The sequence below is a fragment of the Oncorhynchus masou genome, chromosome 18 (genome assembly GCF_036934945.1).
Source record: "Oncorhynchus masou masou isolate Uvic2021 chromosome 18, UVic_Omas_1.1, whole genome shotgun sequence".
NCBI classification, from domain to species: domain Eukaryota; kingdom Metazoa; phylum Chordata; class Actinopteri; order Salmoniformes; family Salmonidae; genus Oncorhynchus; species Oncorhynchus masou.
In genome coordinates, this window is record NC_088229.1 from 40333200 (window position 1) to 40346024 (window position 12825).

A 12825-nucleotide genomic window follows, 5' to 3' on the forward strand; every position below is an offset into this window, starting at 1 on the left:
CCACTTCACCAACAAACGACCATGGTCAAAACACACCAAGACAGTGGTTAAGAGTGCACTACAACACTTTTCCCCCCTCAGGAGACTGAAAAGATTTGGCATGGGTCTCCAGATCCTCAAAAAGTTCTACAGCTGCACCATCGAGAGCATCCTGACCGGTTGCATCACCGCCTGGTATGGCAACTGCTCAGCATCTAACCGTAAGGTTCTACAGAGGGTAGTGCATAAGACCCTGTACATCACTGGGGCCGTGCTTACATTTACATTTACATTTAAGTCATTTAGCAGACGCTCTTCCAGGACCTATATACTAGGCGGTGTCAGAGGAAAGCCCCAAAAAATTAGAAGTCATAGACTGTTTGCTCTGCTACCGCATGGCAAGCGGTACCAGAGCGCCAACTCTAGAATCAAAAGGCTCCTCAACAGCTTCTACCCCCAAGCCATAAGACTGCTGAACAATTAATCAAATGGCCACCGGACTATTTACATTGACACCCCCCCTTCTATTTGTTTTGGACACTGCTGCTACTCGCTGTTCATTATCTATGCATAGTCACTTCACCCCTAAGTCCATGTACAAATTACCTCGACTAACCTGTACCCCCGCACATTGTAGCCCCTGTGTATAGCCTCGTTATTGTTATTTGATGGCAGGGGAGAGGAATGGTGTTGAGAGAGAGGGAAGAGGAGTAAGAGAGAGAGGCAAGGCGGGAGGACATGGGCTCTGATCCAGAGAATCTGGGGAACAACGGTGAGTGAGAACACAGGTGGCGAGAGGAAAGAAGAGTAAAGAGGAAGGAGCACATTAATGGAAGAGATCTGCTCCGCTTGTCACTAATTCCATATTCATATCTTCTATTCCCCCTTCTATACCCTGCTGTGTTTTCTACTCATATTCACAGCTCTTCTCTCCCTCCCTCCACTCTTTCCCTCTTTATCCTCCTCTGTTGTTCCTACATCACCCTACCCTCATCTCTCCCCTTTCCCCTCCTCCTCTCCCTCTCATGGCCTTTGTTCTGTTATGATGGCTAGGTGCAGCTGAGGGCTCTTGTATCAACCCGACACCAAACCTATGCCTCTGACTTCCCTTGAATCTTGCCTCTGAATACCAACAGCTGTAACTTTGACTGGCACTGCCACAACAGGATGGGAAGGAGAAGAGAGAGGACTGGGTGGAACATCAGGCCTGAATGGGGAAGCTGAATGGGCTTATCCTAGAGAGGTGTGAGTATAGTGAGTGGAAAATATTGAACTGCATAGTTTGAGGCTCACTGAATGAAATACCAGACATGCCGCAAGAGCATGCATGTGTGTGTGTGTGTGTGTCAGCCTGCATTCATTTCCTACCTACGTGTACTAAGAGGTTTACTGTGAGTTGTCGCACACCAAACTATAAAAAAAACTATGCAGTTGCACGCTTATACACTCCTTCAGCTCTGTGGTAGGCCTGTGTGTGTGTGTGTGTGTGTGTGTGTGTGTGTGTGTGTGTGTGTGTGTGTGTGTGTGTGTGTGTGTGTGTGTGTGTGTGTGTGTGTGTGTGTGTGTGTGTGTGTGTGTGTGTGTGTGTGTGTGTGTGTGTGTGTGTGCGTGTGCGTGTGTATGCATGTGTGTGCGTGTGTATTCGTGTGTGTGTAAGCATGAGTGTGTATTAGTATGTGTATGTTGTCAGTATATGTGTGTATGCCTTTCGGCTGGTGGTACCAGTGTGGCAGGCGATGAGTGACGGGTAAGGCACATGCACATGCTCAGCAGCATAACAGCAGGCGTGGCTGTTCCGTTATCAGGCAGGCACCCAGCAGAGCAGCCAAAATCCCCTCTCTAAGCCCCCGAGGTGGGCGAGATCTCCCTCTCCCACAGCCGTGGGGGGCTAACTAGGGGGGGGGGGGGACTCGTTACTTTCTCACCTCCCACTGTAAAGCCATCTACATCTCCTCTCCTTCACCTCTGCCTTTTTCCACGTGGTAGAGGGGGTGGATGCTCTCCTGCAGCCTGAACCACACACACAAACACACACACAAACACACACACAAACACACACACAAACACACACACAAACACACACACACAAGCACACACACAAACACACACGCAAACACACACACACACTGCCGCATAAGGATACATGCACACATGATGCTGTCACATACTGTGCATGCACACATGATGCTGCCACATATTGTGCATGCACACATGATGCTGCCACATACTGTGCATGCACACATGATGCTGCCACATACTGTGCATGCACACATGATTCTGCCACATACTGTGCATGCACACACAAATGCCAGGGCCCAAACCCACTGTAAACACACAGCACAATTACAGGCAGTTCCTTTACTTCATTTTATTCATTAAGATCCCTATTAGCCGACATATTTTGAAAATCTGAGATGACAGTGTTGTTAAGTGTTGTTAAGAAAAGGCTAAGCTTGAGAGCAGATGCATTATTTTCATTTTATTTGCGATTTTCAGAAATCGTTAACGTTACATTATGCTAATGAGCTTCAGGCTATAACTGTATACAGGGTTTTTTCATAGCCAGGACTGTGGCCTTCTAGGCAGCGTTGCAAAGAAAATGTATCTCAGACTCTAAAAATAAAAGATTGAGAGGGGTAAAAGACTCTGGACAGAGGAACTCTAAGGCCAGCATCCCGGAGTCGCCTCTTCACTGTTGACGTTGAGACTGGTGTTTTGTGGGTACTATTTAATGAAGCTGCCAGTTGAGGACTTGTGACGTGAACAAAACGGAGCGATTTGTCCTACACAAATAATATTTTTTTTAGAAAAACTGCACATTTGCTATGTAACTGAGAGTCTCCTCATTGAAAACATCCGAAGCTCTTCAAAGTTAATGATTTTATTTATTTGGTTATCTGGCTTTTGTGAAAATGTTGCGTGCTACATGCTACACAAAATGCTATGCTAGCTTTGCATACTCTTACACAAATTAGTCAATTTCTATGGTTCAAAAGCATATTTTGAAAATCTGAGATGACAGTGTTGTTAAGAAAAGGCTAAGCTTGAGAGCAAACGCATTATTTTAATTTTATTTGCGATTTTCAGAAATCGTTAACGTTGCGTTATGCTAATGAGCCTGAGGCTTTAGTCACGATCCCGGATCCGGGATGGGGAGTTTCAAGAAGTTAAGGCAGATGATAGAAGAAGCAGAGGTGAAGAAAGGAGGGGAAAGACGCATGAGTGTCCAAGACAAGAATGTAATGTGACTACAGCCTGCCAAAGAGCGCCTCATCCACCCGCCCCTACACTCCAGACTGTTTAGTCCATGTTAGAGTCACTTGACTCCCTGTCGCACTGAGCCCACAGAAGTCCACACTGGCCGCTATGGCTGATATACATATTAGAGAGAGAGGAAGATCAGGTGGCATTCCTCATTATGTAGCATATTGCTAAAACACTGTTCTGGGCTGTTTTACCCTAAAGATTCTGATCCTGAACTCAGATTGGCCCTTCTGGCCTCTGCCCCCCCCCCTCCCCAGGCTACTTTGAATCAAATCAAAATCAAATCAAATGTATTTATATAGCCCTAGCCCTTCGTACACCAGCTGATATCTCAAAGTGCTGTACAGCCTAAAACACCAAACAGCAAGCAATGCAGGTGTAGAAGCACGTTGTCTAGGAAAAACTCCCTAGAAAGGCCAAAACCTAGGAAGAAACCCAGAGAGGAACCAGGCTATGAGCGGTGGCCAGTCCTCTTCTGGCTGTGCCGGGTGGAGATTATAACAGAACATGGCAAGATGTTCAAATGTTAATAGATGACCAGCAGGGACAAATAATGATAATCACAGTAGTTGTCGAGGGTGCAGCAAGTCAGCACCTCAGGAGTAAATGTCAGTTGGCTTTTCATGGCAGATCATTAAAAGTACTCTACCACTCCTGCTGTCTCTAGAGAGTTGAAAACAGCAGGTCTGGGACAGGAAGCACGTCCGGTGAACAGGTCAGGATTCCATAGCCGTAGGCAGAACAGTTGAAACTGGAGAACCCCACATGGTTGCAATGTGGTGATGATCTCATATAACTAGAGGACTAGGACATTTTCCTGGTTAGGTCACGTGGTCAGGGAAAACTGATCCTACTGTACCTATGAGGATGGGCAGGTAATTATAACCGGGGTAAATCAAATGATGAGGAGGTGATTATAACCAAGGTAAAACAAAGGATGAGCAGGTGATTATAACCAGGGTAAAACAAAGGATGAGCAGGTGATTTTAACCAGGGTAGAACAAATGATGAGCAGGTGATTATAACCAGGGTAAAACAAAGGATGAGCAGGTGCTTTTAACCAGGGTAGAACAAAGGATGAGCAGGTGATTATAACCAGGATAAAACAAAGGATGAGCAGGTGATTTTAACCAGGGTAGAACAAAGGATGAGCAGGTGATTATAACCAGGGTAAAACAAAGGATGAGCAGGTGCTTTTAACCAGGGTAGAACAAAGGATGAGCAGGTGATTATAACCAGGATAAAACAAAGGATGAGCAGGTGATTATAAACAGGGTAAATCAAATGATGAGCAGGTGATTATAACCAGGGTAAAACAAAGGATGAGCAGGTAATTATAACCAGGGTAAAACAAAGGATGAGCAGGTGCTTTTAACCAGGGTAGAACAAATGATGAGCAGGTGATTATAACCAGGGTAAACCAAAGGATGAGCATGTGATTATAACCAGGGTAAAATCAAATGATGAAGCTTTTGTAAATGGTAATCTAATTTCGTTCTGCAGTCAACCGAGACAGTAAATCTACAGGAGACAGCACTTTCAGATGGCTTAATACTACTGAGAGAGCATCAAACACACACACACACACACACACACACACACACACACACACACACACACACACACACACACACACACACACACACACACACACACACACACACACACACACACACACACACACACACACAGTCTACATGCCCTGTGCACACACACACACACACACAGTTTACATGCCCCGTGCACACACACACACACACACACACACACACACACACCACACACTCACATTTGAAATACTTTATTTGAATTCACCAATCAAATTGCCATCAAAAAAGTATCCAAACATTTCAAAGGTCCCTGTATGCATGGTACTCAACGGTACAGAAAGCACCTCCTTCTCCAAATAGCTAGGTTGCCCACGACAGCTGAAACAGAGTAGTACCTAGCAAACTGCTTTGCCCTAGTTTTTGGCAGGCCTCCAATTTGGAGGCAACTCACTGTAAGCTTGTGTACGTGGCCGAGACAAATATCAGCGTCACCAGCTTGCACCTACACCCGAGGCTGTCCAAGCTTGCCACGAGGAGCATGCATACACGTGCATGTGTGCGCAGACACAGAGTTACATGCACTGTACACACACACACACGCGCCCACGAATGAGTACCTTACTCTCACCAGGAGTGTATATCATATCAAATGCCTGCTTGTTATATATATTCGACTGGATTGAAAAAAAGCTGATAACATTTGAATGATTACAGCATTTCGCTTTTTATGTGAACGAGAGAACAACTCTAGTCCCCTCCTGCAATAGCAAAAAAAGTCTATATTTCAAGAGAGCAGCAGCACTCGTACATATTTCAAGCAAAGAAGACTGACATTACTACTGTATATCTTTCTTCCTCTCAGGCTGTCTCTCTTTTTCTCTGTCCCCCTTCTCTCTTTCTCTCTCTCTCTCTCTCTCTCTCTCTCTCTCTCTCTCTCTCTGTGATGTGCAGGGCTGTAGCCATGGTCTGACTTTTAGTGAACTGAGGGTGTGGGGTGTGTTTTGCAGTTTTCAAAGCTAATTTCCTGCAATTCTCCACGTTTCGCCATGATTTATGCCATACTAATACAATATCTGAGTGAGAGTGACTGTCATGCCCTCATAGAGAGCCTTTTATTCTCTCATTTGGTTAGGTCGGGGTGTGACTAGGGTAGGTACTCTAGTTTTTGTATTTCTATGTTGGCCTGGTATGGTTCCCAATCAGAGGCAGCTGTCTATCATATTTAGGCAGCCTTTTCCCACTGGGTTTTTGTGGGATCTTGTTTTTGGTTGGTTGCCTGTGTGCACGCCATAGCTTCACGTTTCGTTTGCTGTTTATTGTTTTTGTATGTTTCACAAATCAAATATGTGGAACCCAGATCACGCTGCACATTGGTTCGAGTATATTTCCAACAACGACCGTGACAAAAGATCCCACCACTCACGGACCAAGCAGCGTGCACAGGAGGAGAGGGTATCCTGGGCCTGGGAGGATATCCAGGACATCATTTTTTATTTCACCTTTATTTAACCAGGTAGGCTAGTTGAGAACAAGTTCTCATTTACAACTGCGATCTGGCAAAGACAAAGTATAGCAGTGTGAACAGACAGCAACAGAGTTACACATGGAGTAAACAATAAACAAGTCAATAACACAGTAGAAAAATAAAAAATATACATTGTGTGCAAAAGGCATGAGGAGGTAGGCGAATAATTACAATTTAGCAGATTAACAATGGAGTGATAAATGATCAGATGGTCATGTGCAGGTAGACATACTGGTGTGCAAAAGAGCAGAAAAGTAAATAAATAAAAACAGTATGGGGATGAGGTAGGTAAATTGGGTGGGCTATTTACAGATGAACTATGTACAGCTGCAGCGATCGGTTAGCTGCTCAGTTGGTGAGATAAAAGTCTCCAACTTCAACGATTTTTGCAATTCATTCCAGTCACAGGCAGTTGGCTTTAGGTGGTTCCAATCAGGTGTTGGCTTTAGGGATGATCAGTGAGATACACCTGCAGGAGCGCGTGCTACCGGTGGGTGTTGCCATTGTGACCAGTGAACTGAGATAAGGCGGAGCTTTACCTAGCATGGACTTGTAGATGACCTGGAGCCAGTGGGTCTGGCGACGAATATGTAGCAAGGGCCAGCCGACAAGAGCATACAGGTCGCAGTGGTGGGTGGTATAAGGTGCTTTAGTAACAAAGCGGATGGCACTGTGATAAACTGCATCCAGTTTGCTGAGTAGAGTATTGGAAGCTATTTTGTAGATGACATCGCCGAAGTCGAGGATCGCTAAGATAGTCAGTTTTAATAGGGTAAGTTTGGCGGCGTGAGTGAAGGAGGCTTTGTTGCGAAATAGAAAGCCGATTCTAGATTTGATTTTGGAATGGAGATGTTTGATATTCGTCTGGAAGGAGAGTTTACAGTCTAGCCAGACACCTCGGTACTTATAGATATCCACATATTCTAGGTCGGAACCATCCAGGGTGGTGATGCTAGTCGGGCGTGCGGATGTAGGCAGCGAATGGTTGAAAAGCATGCATTTGGTTTTACTAGCGTTTAAGAGCAGTTGGAGGCCACGGAAGGAGTGTTGTATGGCATTGAAGCTCGTTTGGAGGTTAGATAACACAGTGTCCAAGAAAGGGCCAGAAGTATACAGAATGGTGTCGTCTGCGTAGAGGTGGATCAGGGAATTGCCCGCAGCAAGAGCAACATCATTGATATATACAGAGAAAAGAGTCGGCCCGAGAATTTAACCCTTGTGGCACCCCCATAGAGACTGCCAGAGGACCGGACAACATGCCCTCCGATTTGACACAATGAACTCTGTCTGCAAAGTAGTTGGAGAACCAGGCAAGGCAGTCATTAGAAAAATAGTTTCAGAAATAGAGGTTCCAGATTGTCAAGCCCAGCTGATTTGTACGGGTCCAGGTTTTGCGGCTCTTTCAGAACATCTGCTATCTGTATTTGGGTAAATGAGAAGATGGGGAGGCTTTGGCGAGTAGCTGTGGGGGGGGGGGGGTGGAGCTGTTGGCCTAGGTTGGAGGAGCCAGGAGGAAGGCATGGCCAGCCATTGAGTAATGCTTGTTGAAGTTTTCGATTATCAAGGATTTATCGGTGGTGACCGTGTTACCTAGCCTCAGTGCAGTGGACAGCTGCGAGGAGGTGCTCTTGTTCTCCATGGACTTTACAGTGTCCCAGAACTTTTGGGAGTTAGAGCTACAGGATGCAAATTTCTGCTTAAAACAGCTGGCCTTTGCTTGGGAAGAGATAATGGCAGGAGACGAAAGCCTTCCATGGAAGCAGACGCAAGCAGTGAAGGATGGACAGCGACGACGCCGGGGTTCGCGGCCACAGAGTAAGCCCAAAATGTTGTTTTTTGGGAGGGGGTGATACACGGGGTGGAGGAATGAGCCAGAGACTGTCAGGGAGTCGAAGAAGGAACTCGACAAAAGGTTCCGGAGAGAGGTGTTGGTGATGAGAGTACTGCAGAGCGGGCATGCTGAGAAGCGAGACACCAGTCCGGTGTCATCTGCACCAGTTTCACGCATCTGGCCTCCAGGGCACCTCCCCAGTTCGGTACGTCCTGTGTCTCCTCCACCCACTCACCCTGAAGTGTGTGTCACCGTTCCGGTACAATTTGTGCCGGTTCTACGCACCAGGTCTTCGGCGCGCCTCCACAGCCCGATACGTCCTGTGCCAGCTCCCTGCACTTGCCGTTCGAAGTGTGTCATTGTTCCGGTACAATTTGTGCCGGTTCTAAGCACCAGGTCTCCAGTGCACCTCCACAGCCCAGTACATCCTGTGCTAGCTCCCCGCACTCACCTTGCGGAGTGTGTCACCAGTCCGGTGCAACCTGTACCGGCCCCACACCTCAGGCGTCCAGTGCGCCTCCCCAGTCCGGTACGTCCTGTGCCTGCTCTTCGCACTCGCCCTGAAGTGGTGTCACCAGTCCGGTGCAACCTGTACCGGCCCCACACCTCAGGCCTCCAGTGCGCCTCCCCAGTCCAGTACGTTCTGTGCATGCTCCCTGCACTCACCCTGAAGTGCGTGTCACCAGTCCGGTGCAACCTGTGCTGGTCCCACGCATCAGGCCTCCAGTGCGCCTGCCCAGTCCAGGCACGGTGTCCAGTCCCGCTCCAAGGCCAGAGCCTCCTGCGAAGGTTCCCAGTCCAGAGCCTCCTGCGAGGGTTCCCAGTCCAGAGCCTCCTGCGAGGGTTCCCAGTCCAGAGCCTCCTGTGAGGGTTCCTAGGCCAGAGCCTCCTGCGAGGGTTCCCAGTCCAGAGCCTCCTGCGAGGGTTCCCAGTCCAGAGCCTCCAGCGAGGGTTCCCAGTTCTGAGCCTCCAATGATGATCCATGGTCCGGTTCCTCCGGCGGAGATCCACGGTCCGGAGTCTCTGGTGATGATCCCTGGTCCGGTTCCTCCGGCAACGATCCATGGTCCGTGGCCCACGGCGACGATCCACGGTCCAGTTCCTCCGGTGACATTCCACGGTCCAGAGTCTCTGCCGATGATCCACGGTCCGGTTCCTCCGGAGGACGATCTACGGTCTGGTTCCTCCGGCAACGATCCATGGTCTGGACCCTCCAGTGGTGATCCACGGTCCGGAGCTTCCGGCGACGATCCAAGGTCCGGTTCCTCCGGCGACGATCCACGGTCCGGTTCCTCCGGCAACGATCCCCGCACCAGAGCCGCCACCAAAGCTGACGGATCTGCGAGCGGAGCGGGGTCTACATCCCGGACAGGAGCCACCGAGGCTAGATGCCCACCCGGACCCTCTCCTATAGAGTCAGGTTTTGAGACCGGAGTCCGCATCTTTGGGGGCCCTGACCTTAAAGTCTCTCTAAGGCCCTGACCTTAGAGAGCCTTTTATTCTCTAATTTGGTTAGGTTGGGGTGTGACTTGGGTGGGTACTCTAGTTTTTGTATTTCTATGTTGGTCTGGTATGGTTCCCAATAAGAGGCAGCTGTCTATCGTTGTCTCTAATTGCGGATCATATTTAGGCAGTCTTTTCCTACTGGGTGTTTGTGGGATCTTGTGATTGGTTGGTTGCCTATGTGCACGCCATAGCTTCACGTTTCATTTGCTGTTTATTGTTTTTGTACGTTTCACAAATAAAATATTTGGAACCCAGATCACGCTGCACGTTGGTCTATTTCTAACAACGATTGTGACAGTGACTAACAAAATCGGTTGGTAATTTGGCCATGTTTACGAGAAGTTTAGATTTCTGGCTAGACTAACTAGACTAGTTAACCAATCTAAAATGTTTTAACTAACATGGGCTAATTGAGTGACTGTCAAGAGGAAAACTGCTGATTCACAACCAAGTTTTAATATTGCACCTTATGTATTTACGCACACACACACACACACACACACACACACACACACACACACACACACACACACACACACACACACACACACACACACACACACACACACACACACACACACACACACGCACACACACACAAAAGGAATGCAATTTTAAAAAAAACAATTACACAGGCCCGGACCTCCAAAGTGATGGCCCGCACTCACACAGCACCTCAAGGACAGACAAAAACAGAGACAGAGAGAGAGAGAGAGAGAGAGAGAGAGAGAGAGAGACTGACACGAACCACATAGATCTACAGTAGATACCTCCAAAGAGACACAAGTACAGAGTCTACCGTGTAGCTCAAGTGCTCCAGAATGTTCAGTCAAATATTCAGTGGGAGATGTGGTCTTTGAGTACCAAGGACACTGGGTTAAAAGGGCGAAGGTCCCTGTGGGATTATTGGAGATCACAGATAAAGCAGATCTGTTTCAGATATCAGCTGCCTGAATGTACTCTGCGCTACTTTTGAGAGGCAGAGAAAGAGAGGAATAAGCTTCTTTCGTTCAAACGAGCCCTTTACAAAACGTGCAGAAATGAGAGAAAAGCCAGAGCTAAATGAGATTAAAGTGACAGCGTGTGGAGGGATGGGTAGGGACGGAGGGACGAGGGGACGAGGGGAGGGAGGGATAGGGGGAGGGAGAAGTGGGGTGTACTGGATTTCAGGTGTCGAGAGATTATTCTCTTTTTTGTTCCGCTGGTCACTCTCATAAGAAATAACCTGAACAGGCAACTGGAAATCTGTACTAAATGTGTTTACTTTTACTGGGACTGACTTGATCTTTGTGCAAAAAGCACCACTTGGCTATGAGCAGGGCAGCCATACGTCTATAAATCACCCACCAGTACACTGACCCATCCACTCACACAAACACAACCACACACACACTCAGCTTCCAACAAATGTTCAGATAACAGACACTTTAAATTGCACAGATAACTATGATAAACAACCCCCCCCCCTCCCACAGGGAATTAAAGGAAGGGAATGTCTTACCTTTGTACTGTCTTGCTATCTGTGTGTTCCTGGCAATGTGGCGCTCCTAGGTCCGTGATTCTCTGTCCGTGACAGGTGCCATGGTGTAGCAGTAGAGTCCAGAGTAAAGAAATGTAGAAAGAATATCTTTCTCTCTCTCTCTCACACACACTCTCTCTCTCTCTCTCTTGATCTCTCAGAGTTATTCTCGCTGTGAACGATCCAAATCACCACAGAGACCGTGCATGAGTGTGTATGTGTGTGTAAGTGTGTGTGTGTGTGTGTGTGTGTTGCTCCAAAGGTTTCGAATTCCAGAGTCCTGGGCTAGTGTGTGTTCCCTCTCTTTTTCTCTCTTCTCCTTTCTTTTTTCTTTCTCTCTCTCTCTGTTCGGTGCTGGCTTCTCAGGACTGTAGGGGAGGCAAAGACCAGTCAGGGGGTGGGACAGCGCATAGAGGCTCTCTCAGACAATCTTTCGCTCTCTCTCCCTCTCTTTCAGCCTTTTGGATCTTTCTTTGACTGATACTCTTTCACTCTCCCACTGCTCAACGTCTCTCTCTCTCTCTCTCTCTCTCTCTCTCTCTCTCTCTCTCTCTCTCTCTCTCTCTCTCTCTCTCTCTCTCTCTCTCTCTCTCTCTCTCTCTCTCTCTCTCTCTCTCTCTCTCATGGTCCAGAGGTAAAGTGCTCCCCCCCTCCTTCTCGCTCTCCTTCCCTATTTCTCCCTCTATTTCTGTCATTTCCTCCCTCTTTCACCCTCCCTAGGTCCCACATGTTAATTTGCTACATGTGGCTCTTTGATCTCTCTGTTTCTGCTCAGTGGTGTGAGTGACTGAATGCTGTGATCTCTGTGTGGCTCTATGTGCATTGTAGTTCCAGGGTGGAAACGGCAAATGTGGCATTTGGAGTTGTTGGACTGAGACTGAAGGTAAGAGTTAGGGGAAGTTAAGTGACTGGCACTGGGTTGGAGTCCAGGTCTGGGTCTCTGTGTCTCACTATAAGTCTTTCAAGAGGTAAACCATTAACCTTGTTGTTCACAGTCAACTTGGAGCCACAGCGACACATTAACTACACACACACACAGACACACACACACACACATTCACTCACAGTATTCTATACTCTCATTTACTGTATCTCTCCTCAGACATAGGGGCGCGGGACAGTATCAGTAGCTAGCCAATCTGACACATATACACCACGATACGCACACACACCTGCTACAGGGACGTACACACACTGCCGACAGGCTGGCGTCTCACTGGGACCAGGCAGACGCCCATCTCTAGAGGGTGTGGAGCGAACCAGCCAGAAATGCCAGTCAACAGTACTCATTATCACACACACACACAACAAGGTCCTTGGGGACAGAGGCCACACTAAGGCTGATAACCTAAACGTGAGTCCTGCTGCTCTTACAACTCAAGCAGCTGGTCTTGCCCATAAGCAGAGTTTACAGCAGGGTTCATGACCACATTTGGAGTCGCCTAGGATCTATTTTCAAACACAATGTCGTAGAGTAGTGAGCAAGGAGAAACACCTGGCCTTGAGCATGAGACACGCAATCACTGATCCCGTTCATGTATTGGCCATCTAGCAGATGCTTGGACCAGCAGGTGCTCGTGTGTGTGTGTGTGTGTGTGTGTGTGTGTGTGTGTGTGTGTGTGTGTGTGTGTGTGTGTGTGTGTGTGTGTGT

At 47.8% G+C, this 12825-nt stretch overlaps 1 protein-coding gene across 1 annotated transcript in view; it reads right to left on the reverse strand.

The window, feature by feature from the left end:
• The window catches only part of LOC135504587 (semaphorin-3B-like), a 73623-nt gene extending 61928 nt beyond the window's left edge, over positions 1-11695 (reverse strand). Inside the window, exon 1 of the mRNA XM_064923303.1 lies at positions 11157-11695. The gene's annotated coding sequence lies outside the window, so the exon portion shown is untranslated. The remainder of the gene's footprint in view (positions 1-11156) is intronic.
• Between the last annotated feature and the right edge of the window lie 1130 nt (positions 11696-12825).